General features: G+C 48.6%; 1 protein-coding gene across 2 annotated transcripts in view; it reads left to right on the top strand.

Moving 5' to 3' along the window:
* The window catches only part of ZC3H3 (zinc finger CCCH-type containing 3), a 127,367-nt gene that overhangs the window by 5,676 nt on the left and 108,261 nt on the right, over positions 1-13,430 (top strand). The gene's annotated exons all lie outside the window — the stretch shown is intronic.

Below are 13,430 nucleotides of genomic sequence, written 5' to 3'. Positions count from 1 at the left end.
CAGGGAATTTGCATCCGTGTCCTGCTACCTTGGAACAGAACTCAGAGCTCAGTGTCTGGAATGTTGTTGGGATGTTGGTGGCTCTTCTGTTCCCTAGGGGTATTTTTATGGATAAAAGCTTTCCCCTGCCTGGGATTCATTTATTTCAGGTGGATGTGAGGCACATTTTCCCCGTGGCCCCATGAAATTCCCAGGGAATTGCTGGAGCAGGGAGAGGGGTTTGGGTCAGATGTAGCTGGGGTTTGTCTCCAGTTATTTGGGATTATTTGGTGTTCAAACAGCTCTGTTGAAATGTTGCTGAATTTTCCTGGATGAGGGATGGAGTGCCAGGACACAGGGAATGGTTTCCCACTGTCATCCAATGGGCAGGGTTAGATGGGATATTGGGAAGGAATTCTTCCCTGGGAGGGTGCTGAAGTCCTGGAATGGAATTCCTAGAGAAGCTGTGGCTGTCCCTGGATCCCTGGAAGTGACCATGGCCAGCTGGGATGGGGCTTGGAGCAGCCTGGGATAGTGGAAGGTGTCCCTGCCTATGGCAGGGGTGTGGAATTCCATGATCTTTGAGTTCTTCCAACCCAAATCATTCCATGATTCCATAAAAAGACAGAAAGCTCTGGAGACACGGAGCAATTTGGGATTGCCATGGCATTTTAACTTTGGGAATTGAGGCAGTGATATCAGCTTGTTTGGAATCCCAGTTCCTTGCTTGAAGGGAATGTTCACACACTGAAAAAAATCTTAATCTTCATTTTAACTGGATAAGAATGAGAAAATAAAGCAGGAATGTGGTTTTGCTCCAGGCTTTGGGAAATTGGCAAATGAAGAAGGTTGGAGAATGGAAGAAAAAAAAAGGGAATAGGGCTGGAAGTGACCTTGGGAGAGCAGGGAGTTCATTCCCCCCTCCAAAAGTGGATCCAATTTCCTGGCAGATGCTTCTCTGTGTGGCACCTTCTCCTTTGCAGAGAAATTCAGGAAGAGCCTGGTTTGCCTCGAAAAATTCCCTCAGTGAATTTTGGATTTGCTCCCTTTGATTAAAATTGACTTTCTGGATTTGAATCCTTTTGTACTTCAAGATTTTTCTTGAAGAGCTTCAATCCCAGGCAGAGGATTTGCAGCTTTATGTGTTGGAATATTCTTAAAACTCTAGGTTTGGAAAGCTATGGAATTATTCCAGGGCTGTTCCTCTGTGTGCTCCAGGAACTCCTATGGGTTTTTTTTCCCTCCAGGTGGTGGATGGGGCAGGGATATTCCCAAATTGGGAAGTCTTGGGTGCTCACAGGGATTAGGACAACTCCCATGTTCCCTGTAAGTGTATAATTATGGATGGGGTGTCTTCTGGTTCCACAGGGAGCTGGGAATAAGTGAAGTCTTGTGGATTCAATTCCTGGCTCCCACATTATCCAAGAGGTTTTGGGAAGGTTGTTTTGGTTTCTTTTGGGGCAAAGTGTGGCTATTAATCCCAGCAAAAATATTGTGGATATTAATCACCACAAAGTGGTGGAATTTCCAGTCTTTTCCATTTCCCCTTGGGCAGGTGTGAGGGAAGTAAACGGGGTTACTGGGATACACTGGGAGCAGAGCGGGGCAGGAATGGAGCAGGGAGGTGGATCCATTTTTGGAGGGAAAGACAGAGGGGAGGAATGCTCCCAAATTCCTTCATGGCAGCGTGGCTGGAAAAGCTGGATCAGTCCCTCCACGGATGTGGGGCCTGTGGTGACACAGCCTGGCTGGTGTCCTGTTTGTCCTGTTCCACGGGATTTTGGGATCTGGGACAGAGCTCTGTGAGCTGTACAAAGACATTGCTCCTGCTTTTCCCAGGTGCTGGCCTGTCTCCTGGCTTTCCAATTCCCTTCTTGGGCCCAAATGGATCTGTTTGGTCTCATCGGTAGGGAAGCTCTCCCGGAAGTTGCTGAGTCTTGAAATGGGATTGGTGTTTTCCAATGCTCTGCCCACTTCCCTCGGTGGGAATTGCTTTTATTTAGGGATCAGAGAGCCAATGGAAAGTGGCGGATTGGTAGGAATTTTCTTGGGATTACTTGGGCTGTTCCATGAGAGATCCACCTCCAGCTCTTTGTGATTAATTCCGAAATACTTGATTAAATGGGATGTTTAATAACAGCTCAGATATGGGAGTGTGTCCCAAATGGAAGTTTTTCCAATGGGATGGTGGAACAGGGAGAAAGTTCCAGGTCAGGCTGCCCCCCTCACCTCTGGGATGCTCAGGGATGTGATGGAAGAGGGATAAAAAGTTGTGGTTGTTTCTCTCCTTATCCAGGGAAAAGCTGGAGCACCAACAAGGATCATCAAGGCCTCGGGTGCCACTGTGTTGGATAAAATCATGGGATGGTTTGGGTGGGAAGGGACCATGGAGATCATGGAATTCCAGTCCCCACCATGGGCAGGGACACCTTCCACAATCCCAGATTGCTCCAAGCTCCATCTGAGCTGGCCATGGACAATTCCAGGGATGGGGCAGCCACAGCTTCTCTGGGAATTTCATCCCAGCACCTTCCCAGTCTCACAGGGAGGAATTCCTTCCCAAATTCCATTTATCCCTGCCCTCTGGCAGTGGCGTGCCATTCCCTGTGGCTGCATCCCTTGTCCCAAGTCCCTCTCCAGCTCTCCTGGATCCCTTCAGGCACTGGAAAGGGCTCTGAGCTCTCCCTGGAGTCTTCCCTTCTCCAGGCTGGACATTCCCAGCTCTCCCAGCCAGTTGAAATGCCAAATGAGCTTTTAATCCACATCCTGTCCCATCTCCTTGAGAATCCTTCATCCGCTGTCTCCAAACTGAAGATGGAATATTCCCAAAAGTTCTGGGATGGCATCTTTTTCTCACCAGTTTTGAGGGAAAACGCCAACTTCTAAGTGAGGTTTGAGTGATCCAGGTGTGATAACAGCGGGATATTCCTGCTTTTCCCATCCTAAAAGTCCCATGCCAGAGGATATGGGTGTCCCACGCTTTCCCAACAGCTTTTTCCTGTATTTATCTGGGATTTCTTGCAGGATGAGGCTTATTCCTACCTATTTTTTGACGACAGACAAGTGAGTTCTGGTAGTTGTGAACTTTTCTTCACCATTCCTTGTGGTTGACCATCCAAACTATCATTTCTTATTTCCTGGATTTTTTCCTTGGAAAAAAACTAGGAATAAATGCTTCAAAAGAAGATTTCTTGACTTTTCTTTAGTTCATTTTAACATCAGAGCTGTGGCCGATGTACGGACAAGGAGAATGGGAGTGACGGCTGCGTGGTACATGTGGGAAAATTGGGATTTTTGCAGGAGAATCAGGGGCTTTTCCAGGAGAATTCAGGATTTTGGGAAGTGCACACAGCCCTGCAGAGGGCACTCGTGCCTCTCCCATCTCCTCAGTCCACCTTTTTCTGGTTATTGATGGCCTAATTTCGTCTTTATGTGAAAGAAAGCAGATCTGGAGTAATTTGCAGCAATAACCTGCTAATGCCGGGCCAGTATCAAAATTCCCATGTTCATTCCCGGTGGCAGATAAAACACTAATATATAATTATCCTTGCAAATTGGATTGTTTTAAATAACCAAAAGGCTACGGCCGGGGAGAAAACCATCCCATTTCCCTGGAGTTCCTATTGCGGGGTAATTGCTGCGTTCAATCAATTTCCTTGGCATTAGAAATTCCATCACAATCAACATTAAGCTTTATTCATTGTGATGGCAAAGAGCCGGATCATTTCTCCTCTTTTCCTTAACTGGCAAAATTAATCAGAGAAAAGATTTTAAACATTTACCCGTGCGAAAGAGGTCAGCTCTGCCACTATATTGCTCAGCAGATAAGGGGGCTAATAAAAAGAAAATTGAATTACTAATGATCGCCAGGAACAGAGTATATAAAACCTGGCAATCGCCCGGTGCAGGAAAAAAAGGGAATCAATTTTCTCCGGACAAGGTGCGCTCGTTTTTTATTTTGGCTCATATTATCAGCAATTTAATTGGAGAGAGCATAAACAGGAGGAAACAGTTAGGGAATAATGAGGCTGGAGGTGTAAAATCCTGCAGGATAGATGCTGGACACAATTTATTTGGCACAACAGATAATCACTTTAATTGAATCCAAAAGTGCAGCGTTCAGCAGCGCCGGCTCTGCGCCTCGCCCGAGGGGGGATCATGGAATATTACAAAGAGGCTCCTCCGTGTCTTTTCCACCTCTGGAATGTCCCCTTCCAGGCAGGACTGCTCCGGGATTGCTTCGGCACGGTCACAGCTGGCTGGAAGCAGGAGATGGGGAAAGCAGGAGGGAGATTCTCCAGGGGCTTTTCTTTATTTGTGTTGTTTGTTCCTTAAATAATTCAGTGCTTGCCGGGTCGGGTGGTTCCGGCCGTGTCTTGCTTGAGGTGAACTTGGAATCTTGGAATGGTTTGGGCTGGGGGGGCACCTCAAGGATCAAATTATTTTGCTGTGTCCTGAGTTTGGTATTAAAGGAACTTCTAAAGAGCTTTGGGATTTTTTCCTGGAAGAGGCGGGTGGTTCATCGTGGAATTTAGATCCGAGAATGGTTTGGGTTGGAGGGGACCTTGGAGATCATCCAATTCCATCCTCCTGCCATGGGCAGGGACACCTTCCACTGTCCCAGGTTGCTCCAAGCCCTGTCCAACCTGGCCTTGGACACTTCCAGGGATCCAGGGGCAGCCACAGCTTTTCTGGGAATTCCATTCCAGCTCCTCAGCACCCTCCCAAGGAAGAATTCCTTCCCAATTTCCCTCTAAATCTTCCCTCCTTCAGCTTAAGCAGATGGGGAATTGTTGCAATTTTTGCAATTCCCCATCTGTGGCTCTGCAACTCCATGGCCAGAGGAGGAGAAATTTGGGAGCACATCCTTGTCGGATCCACTACATCCAACCTGGATTTGTGTTGCTTCCCTTGAAAATATTCCTTCCCTGCTTATCTTCCCCTTTCTCCTGCTCCCAGCTGAGATAAGCCAGCGGTTTGTGTTATCAGCTTCCTGCTTTTCCTGTGCTGCCTCCCCACTGTTGAAAATGCCAAACAGAGGGAATCCTGTTTGCTTTCCCATCTTCCTAAAGAGAAATTCCAGAGGATTCCGAAAGCTCCTTTCACTCTGCATCTGCAGAAGCTTCTCCAACTCTTTACTGCCAGAATCACCCTCCAAAAAAATTCCCTAAACCCTCATTTCTCTCCTCCTCGCTCCACAGGATGTGACAGGAGGAGGTTGGGATGGGCAAGGAGTGTTTGCTTGGAAAAACGCTGGAGGCAAAAGTGGCTGGAGCTGCTTTGCATTACTCGGGCGAGTAAAGGGGGCGTAAATGGTGAGGAGCAAGTTATGGGTGGCATCCAAATGCTCAGCTGCTGATAATTTTATTGACACCGTGTGTTTGGATCCCTCTGGCAGCTCTGAAAATCTCAGCCCTGGATTTTATACCCTCTCCTATTTTTTTTTTTTTTTTTTTTTTGTGGGGTTGATTCACAGTGGGACAGCAATTGAGGGAATTTTGGAGTTTTTTTTCCCCTTGTTTGGTGTTTTATTTTATATTTATTTTATTTTTCTTCCGAATTACGTGGGGTTTTGCCGCTCTTCAAGGCGACGCCTCCGATCGCATTACGGCCGAGTTAAGCTCTTGATCCCTTCCCTCAGGGAAGCCCTTGGATCACACACAGAACTCCTTGGAGTTTGTCACATCTTTTTTTTTTTTGCTCCATCATTTCCCAAGTTCCTTACAGCTGATCCAAAACTCCCGTTTTCCTGAATCCCTTCCAGCTGATCCCTTCCGAGGTTGCCGCTCTCCGTCGTTCCTCTGTCCCACCTAAGTTTGACCTTGCTTGGAAATCATTCCATTGCCAGCTCTCTCTTCCCTTTGGCTTGTCCTTGGGAGCCAGGGGTGGAGCGTGGCTGGCGAGGTGGCTCCTCACTCCTTCAGGAATTGGGAAAAGTTCACATTCCTGGCTCTTTGCCGGGCCGGGTTACGTCAGTGGTCGTAAGTAACGGTTTTGGGTTTCCGCCTTGACTTGGCATTTCCAGGTGACTCGTCCCGAGCTGCAAGAGGAGCTGCAGGCGCGGAGCCAGGATTGGGAATTCTCTTTGCAGAGCCCTCTTTTATAAATAACAGCCTGCTGGGAGCGAGGGGATGGGCCTTGCTCAAGGAATTGTTCCCACGTAGACGCTGGATTTGGGATCAGGGATATTGGCGACTGCGCCAGGGGGAAGTGGGGAGCCTGAAGGTGACAATTCCTGGGTGTCTCAATCTTGTAGAATTGGACCTACACACTCAATTTGTCATGCAAGCCATATCCCTGGAAGTATTCCAGGCCAGGTTGGATGGGATTTGGAGCAACCTGTTCCAGTGGAATTTTTTCCATGGAAGGAGATGACCTTGAAGGTCCCTTCCCACCCAAACCATTCCATGTTTTAATGAAAGTCACCTCTCAATCCCTATTTTAAGTAGTTTTACCTCAATATTTTTATCTCAGTCCTTATTTTAGAGCCTCTCCTGTGCAGCTCCCGCTCTGTTGGATTGGGAAATTCCATTGGTAGCCAGCAGCTCTTTGGGGAATAATCTATTTATACACTAATAGGAAAAATATTTGGCTTTGGGGATGGATGGGATCCTTCCATTGGCTCTGACCCATGATATTTCCAGGTCTCTGGGGGGCTTTGTGTAAGACTCCAAACCTTTCAGGGATGGCACAGTGTGGAGCTAAAATAGACAGGGAAAAAAAAAAAAAAAAAAAAAAACGGGAAAAAATGGGAAACAGAGCAATAGGTCCTGAACAACTCGTTTGGCCTCCTGAGGCTTGCCTGGCCTTAAATATTTACAGGGATGGAGCATCCATAAATTCTCTGGGCAACCAGGACCTCACCACCCTCACAGGGAAGAATTTCTACCCAATTTCCCATCTGAACTTACTGTCAGGTTGAGGCAAATCCCACTTATCCTGTCGCTCTGTGCTGCTGGAAACAGATCCTTATCTTGGAAATAGATATTTATTTGTCCATGGAATTCTTTGGCCTGGAAGGGACTTCTAGGAGTCTCCTAATCCAGCCAAAAATGAAGCTTTTAAACTGGTTTTGGACCTGCTGCTTGGAATTGGGCAGAATTTCGGTGCTGATCCCTCTTATCCCACTGCTTGTCTTTCCTTGGGCTCCTAAATAAAAATAAGGAAAATAAAAGTGGGTCAAAGTTCTTATAAAAAACCATAACCTGAAAAGTGACGATGAGTCCCTTTTCCCTGTTTTTTTTTTTACCTTCCTTTTGCTATTTTCTCCCACTTAATAAACTGTCTGATGGTATTCCCAGCACGGTCACAGTTGGAATTACTGATGCCAGCGTGGATGATCGGAGTATCCTCCACTGCTCTGTCAGGATTCCCAAAATCCCGCCCTGGCAGATGCTCAATTCCCTGTAAAACCTGTGTAGGTTTCTCTGTTCTGCTTTCTGCTTCCAGTTCTTTCCCAAATCCCGGGTTACACCCTTAGTTTTTAAATTTTCTCGTGGAAATCTTCCCATTTGATTTTCCTTGTAACGACTCGGAAGCGTCGGAGGGAAATTCCTCTCCGTGGCTGCTGAGCCGAGTTAAGCCGTTCATTCCAGGACTTGCTGGATGGCTCCGTGTGCTCTACAAAGCCCTGGAAACGATCAAAACCCCTTGGAATACGGAACAGATGCCAGAGAGCACCTGGAATAAGGGATTTGTGGACTCGGCAGCATCTCCTGAGTCCCACAAAACTCTGCTGTTCCAGCAGCTTTGCCGGAGTTTCTGCTTCAGCCTGAGGGGTGGGGAAATGCCTTGACTTCGCTTGTCAACGGGAATTTTGCTGTCATCCCTCAGGAAATCTGAGTTCAAGGAATGTTTCCTCCTCCCCTGTGCCTCTGGATAATCCCCACGCGTGCGGTTTTCGGGGGGCTGTTTCTATTTTGGATTCTTTGGAGCGGTGTCAAGTGGGGATTTCGTGTGGAGGTGTGGACAGGATCGGCTCCAAAGCTGATCCTAAGTGTTATCAGCCCTTAAGCTGCCCTTGGGGGTGGGGTCCCAGCTGGAAAAGGGCACGGGAATTCTTGGAGATTTAGTGTGGGCTGTAAACTCCAGTGTTGGTTGCGATGGGAAACTCCGTGTTGTCCCTCACGGCACCGGCAAATGTCCTGGGACATCTCGTCCTTGGATGGGGCAGAGAGAACCTAGGGAAGTGTCAGTGGGTGGGATGTGCCATCCAAGGGTTTTTTTTTTTTCCCATGGAATCACAGGATGGTTTGGGAAGGATCTTTGGGAATATCATCCAGTTCCAACCCCCCTGCCATGGTCAGGGACACCTTCCACTATCCCAGGTTGCTCCAAGCCCCGTCCAACCTGGGCTTGGACACTTCCAAGGGTAGGGCAGCCACAGCTTCTCTGGGAATTCCATTCCAGGGCCTCACCACCCTCACAGGGAAGAATTCTTTCCTAATATCCCATCTTTCCGTGCCCTCTGGCAGTGGGAAGCCATTCCCTGTGTCCTGTCCCTCCATCCCTTGTCCCAAGTCCCTCTCCAGCTCTCCTGGGGCTCTGAGCTCTCTCTGGATCCTTCTTTTCTCCAGGCTGGACATTCCCAGCTCTCCTAGCCTGGTTCCAGAGCAGAGGGGCTCCATCCCTTGGAGCATCTCCATGGCCTCCTCTGGCTCTGTTCCAGCATCTTCACATCCTCCTGATGTTGGATCCCAGAGGTGGATGCAGAATTCCAGGTGGGGTCTCACCTGAGTGGGGCAGAATTCCCATTTTCCTGCTGCCCACGCTGTGGGATGAGCCCAGGATACGGGGGATTTCTGGGATGTGAGCACACATGGATGGGGCACGTCCAGCTTTTCATCCATCGAAACCCCCAAGTCCTCCGTGGAGCTGCTCCCAATCCATTCTTTATCCAGCTTCGGGACTGTAAAATGTGCTCGAATCCCAAGGCTCAGGTGGATCAGTGCCAAATGCTCCTTTTGGGATTAAAGAAAGCAAGGAATCATTTCCTTTTGAAGAAGAGCCCAACCTGCCACCCAAATAATGTTGGTTCCTGGCTGGGTCGAGATGTTTGCGGTGATTGGTGACCTTAATTTAGCAGTGATGACTTCCAAATGCTTTCCCTGTTATCAGGAATCAAGGAGTGGAGCCCTCCCTTATCAGGAAGCAAATCAAAAGGGAAATTTGATGGGGTGAAACGAGTCCATCAGAGATCCCGCTCTGTTTTTAAAACAAGATTTACTCTGCTCTCTCCACATTAAGTGGGGCATTTTACGGTGCTCCCCTTTCCGTGAGCTTCCGTGATCCATCATTTCCCGGCTCGCCTGCCGGAGTGGCTGTTAGATTTTACTACAGCAAACACTGTAAAAGGGCATTAGAGCAGTTAAATCTGGAGTCTTGCTTCCATAAGGAAAAAGAAAATGCTGAATTAGGCACCAGAAAAGGCAACCACAGCGATACTTTAATCTTGCATAAATTATCAGAAGAGTCAGAGGCGAGTGATTTTATGTATTGTTAGAGCTTTGCTAATTAATTATTCCGGAATAATTGATGTTTAGAAGCACCGAAGTTGGGTCCTTTCCTGGCTTAATGGACTTTCAATATGGCAGCTGGATTTTTATTTCTTTCTTAATTTTAACCCTCCCTTCCATGGGGTTAATGAAGTCCCATTCCCAAATGTGAGGAAGTCTAAATAACAATCAATCAAGGAAATATCGCTCCACAAATTGTGGGTCTAAGTCAGTGGTGGTTTTGGGGACTTTCCTGACATCCAGGGGAAGCTGAGTCCCCAGTGGGAATATTTGAAGGATGAAATGACCTAAAGAGATGGATAAATGTAAGCAAGCTGAAGAAGAGCAGGGTTAGATGGGATATTGGGAAGGAATCCTTTCCTGGGAGGGTTGTGAGGAGCTGGAATGGAATTCCCAGAGAAGTTGTGGCTGCCCAATCCCTGGAAGTGTCCAAGCCCAGGTTAGATTTGGCTTGGAGCACCCTGGGAATATGGAAGGAGTCCCTGTCTGTGGCACAGGGCTGGAACTGGATGGTCTGGAAGGTCCTTTCCAGTCCAAACCATCCCATGATTCCCTTTGACAGGAAAAGATGGCCTTCCTCAGATCTCTGGGATTGGAAAGACCTTCTCATCAATTTCTTCATGTTTTTCTGGAGACTTCGGAGTCATTGCTTCCAGATGTTTCAGATCCCAAATGTTTCAGATCCTGGTAAACCCAGAGCCCCAAAATGGGGCTTAGGAATCACAGAATTCCAGCTGGCATTAACCTTCTTTGTGGCACTGGTAACCAGTGGCTGCTTTGGGCCGTTCCAGTTCAAGGGCACAAAGAGATGATCCCACTGGATTTTGGGATTACCTTGGGAATGTGACAAGGGATGGAGTGACAGGACACAGGGAATGGCTTCCCACTGCCAGAGGATGGGGATAGATGGGATATTGGGAAGGAATTCTTCCTTGTGAGGGTGGTGAGCGGCTGGAATGGAATTCCCAGAGAAGCTGTGGCTGCCTGTGGATCCTTGGGTTGGATGGGAATTTGAGCAGGGGGTTGGATTGTGATGATCTTTAAGATCCTTTCCAACCCAAACCATTCCATGATTTCATGATCACGACCCCGCAGGAATCCTGCCCCTTCCTGCTGCCTCTGGGCATGGAGGAATCAGTGATAAAATCCACCCAGGCAGATCGGACTTCGCAGTTTCTTGGAATCTGAAGAGAGCTTGGGAATCATCTGCTTGCTTGGATTTTGTAGCACATCCAGTTTTTTGGGATTGGAGAAGATGAGGCCTGCAAAGGACAGGTGAGGACAGGGCATGGAGTGAACAAACGCTTGCTGAGCCAAAGGGGTTTAGGAAAACAAGGTTGTGTTTAGGACACACAATGCCTGTAAAGCGATCCCTGCTCCCGAGCAATCCCAGCCCCCGGAGCAGGGGGATGCCCAGCCCCAGCGGCTCTCCCACTGTCACCACTCTCCTTGTGGGGCCGGGCAGGGCGTGGGTGACAGACATTCCATGGCCTGGGCACAACGTGGGGAAAGCAGCTTTGTGGAAAAGCGTCCTAAACTTGATATCTTTGTTTATCTCTTCCCAGGCCCTGCCTGGCCCCTCGAGATAAACAGGTGCCAGCGCTTGCCATTCCCAACAGCCGCTCCGCTGCCGGAATAATTCCAAAAGGAGGTTTTGTTTACGTGGGGAGTTATTCCTGCCTCCCTTCAGGGCTGGAGCATCCCTGTGGCAAATGGCCTGGGAGTGGACACAGCCCCAGGACCTGGAGTTGTTCCAACCTGGCCTTGGACGCTTCCAGGGATGGGGCAGCCACAGCTTCTCAGGGAATCCTGTGCCAGGGTCTCACCACCCTCGCAGGGAAGGATTTCTTCCCAATATCCCATCTAATGCTGCCCTCTGGCAGTGGGAAGCCGTTCTCTTTGGCCTGGCATTCTATCCATTATCCAAAGTCAGTCTCCAACTCCTTCAGGCACTGGAAGGGACTCTGAGGTCTCTGCAGGTTTTTCCCTTTTCTCCCAGCCCATCTCCAGCCCCTGGAGCAACTCCTTGGCGTTGTGTGCTTCCCTCACTTTCTGGACGCATCCAAGACATTCCATCCCCTTGGACTCATCGATAATTTAAACCTTAGGATTCCACACCTGGATTTTTTTCTTTTATTTCCATTTTTTCACTCTCTCCCTGCTTAGTGGGATCCGTGCTCCTTCTCCCTGCTCTGGCCCAGCTCTCACGTGCCTCGGCTTAGCACAGGGAATCCTCATCTCCTCTCCTGGGTGCTCCCAGCATTGCTGTCATTCCCTGAGGGAATGTGCCTCGCTCCAGGGCTGTTTAGTGTCTCAACTTAGAGACATTCCTGAATGGAACCTCCTTAATTCCCACACAGATGCTGCGGGAGCACCATCAAGCCCAGCAGCAAAACGTAGTGAAGAATTCCAGAGTGAAATCAAGATGGGAAACCTCTGCTGCTGCCAGTGGAAATCTCCAGCCTGGAGTTTTCCCTGGGCTTTTTGATGGAAGCAGGAGTTTGTTTAATGTTGTCTCATGTCATGGGCTCTGAAGTGAAGGTGGGATCCGTTCTGGAATTCTGGGATCAGTTCTGGCCCCTCATCACAAGAAAGACATTGAGGGTTTGGAGCATGTCCAGAGAAGGAAATGGAGCTGGGGAAGGGTCTGGAGCAACCAGGAGCAGCTGAGGGAGCTGAGGGAGCTCAGCCTGGAGAAAAGGAATCTCAGGAGGGACCTTTTCACTCTCCACAACTCCCTGAGGGTGGAATCAGGTGGGATCAGGCTCTGCTTCCAGAGGACAAGGGACAGGACCACAGGAAACAGCCTCAAGTTGTGCCAGGGAAGCTTCAGTTGGGATATCAGGAAAATGTTTTTCATGGAAAGGGTTGTAAAACATTGGAATGGGCTTCTCGGGGAAGTGGGGGGAGTCACATCCCTGCAAGTGTCCAAAAAATGTGTGGATGTGGCACTTGAGGACAGGGATTAGCAGTGGACTTGGTGGTGGTGCTGGGCTCTTTTCCAGCTTTCAGTCCCATGATTCCAGACTTTGCTCTGTGTTATTCCTCTTACTCTCTGCCTTCACCCTGTGCCTGACAGCAATGGTTGGGAATTTGGACATGGAATTTGATTTCTCTTTTGGAGTATCCCAGAATCGCAGAATGGTGTGAACTGGGAGGGACCTTCAAGATCATCCAATCCCACCCTGTGCCGTGGTCAGGGACACCTTCCACTATCCCAGATTGCTCCAAGCCCCGTCCAGCCTGGCCTTGGACACTTCTAGGGATCCAGGGACAGCCACAGCTTCTCTGGGAATTCCATTCCAGCCCCTCACCACCCTCACAGGGAGGAATTGCTTCCCAATATCCCATCTATTCCTGCCCTCTGGCAGTGGGAAGCCATTCCCTGTGTCCTGTCCCTTTAGTCCTTATCCAAAGTCCCTCTCCAGCTCTCTTGGAGCCATTTAGGCACTGGAAAGAATAATTCAGATTTGTTCATTTTCTTTTTCTATTTAATTCCTTAACACAATCACAGACATTTCTAGTAACACATGGTAGGAGACATGAATTCCAATATTTTTTTTTGCCGTGTTATTCCGTCCCCACAACTCCCGGCCAGTTTTCCCTTTCAACTGAAAGGACATTTTCCTCTTTGTTGCATTTCCATTAACGGGTTCTTACCATGGATCCACTTCCCATTGCGTGTCAGTCACTGCCTGCTCCGAAGGGCTCGTTCCACACTAAGTGGTGTCAGAAAAGACTTTTCCTTTCCCATTCCATCTTCTTAAAACCCAATCCTGGACATCACAGCGGCCACTTGGGCTGTGCTGACACTTCCTTTGCCCTGTCCTCTCTTCCCAGGGATCTCGGTGCACATTCCAGGTTGCCTCATTCCCTAATGCTTTGCTTTTTCTCCTTTAAATATTCATGGGAGCAGAGTGGCCGGGTTATTTAATG

Source organism: Lonchura striata, chromosome 2, assembly GCF_050655825.1.
Source record: "Lonchura striata isolate lonStrDom1 chromosome 2, ASM5065582v1, whole genome shotgun sequence".
In the NCBI taxonomy this organism is placed as follows: domain Eukaryota; kingdom Metazoa; phylum Chordata; class Aves; order Passeriformes; family Estrildidae; genus Lonchura; species Lonchura striata.
Note: the sequence above shows the minus strand (reverse complement) of the source record. Positions and strands in the feature narration are given on the sequence as shown.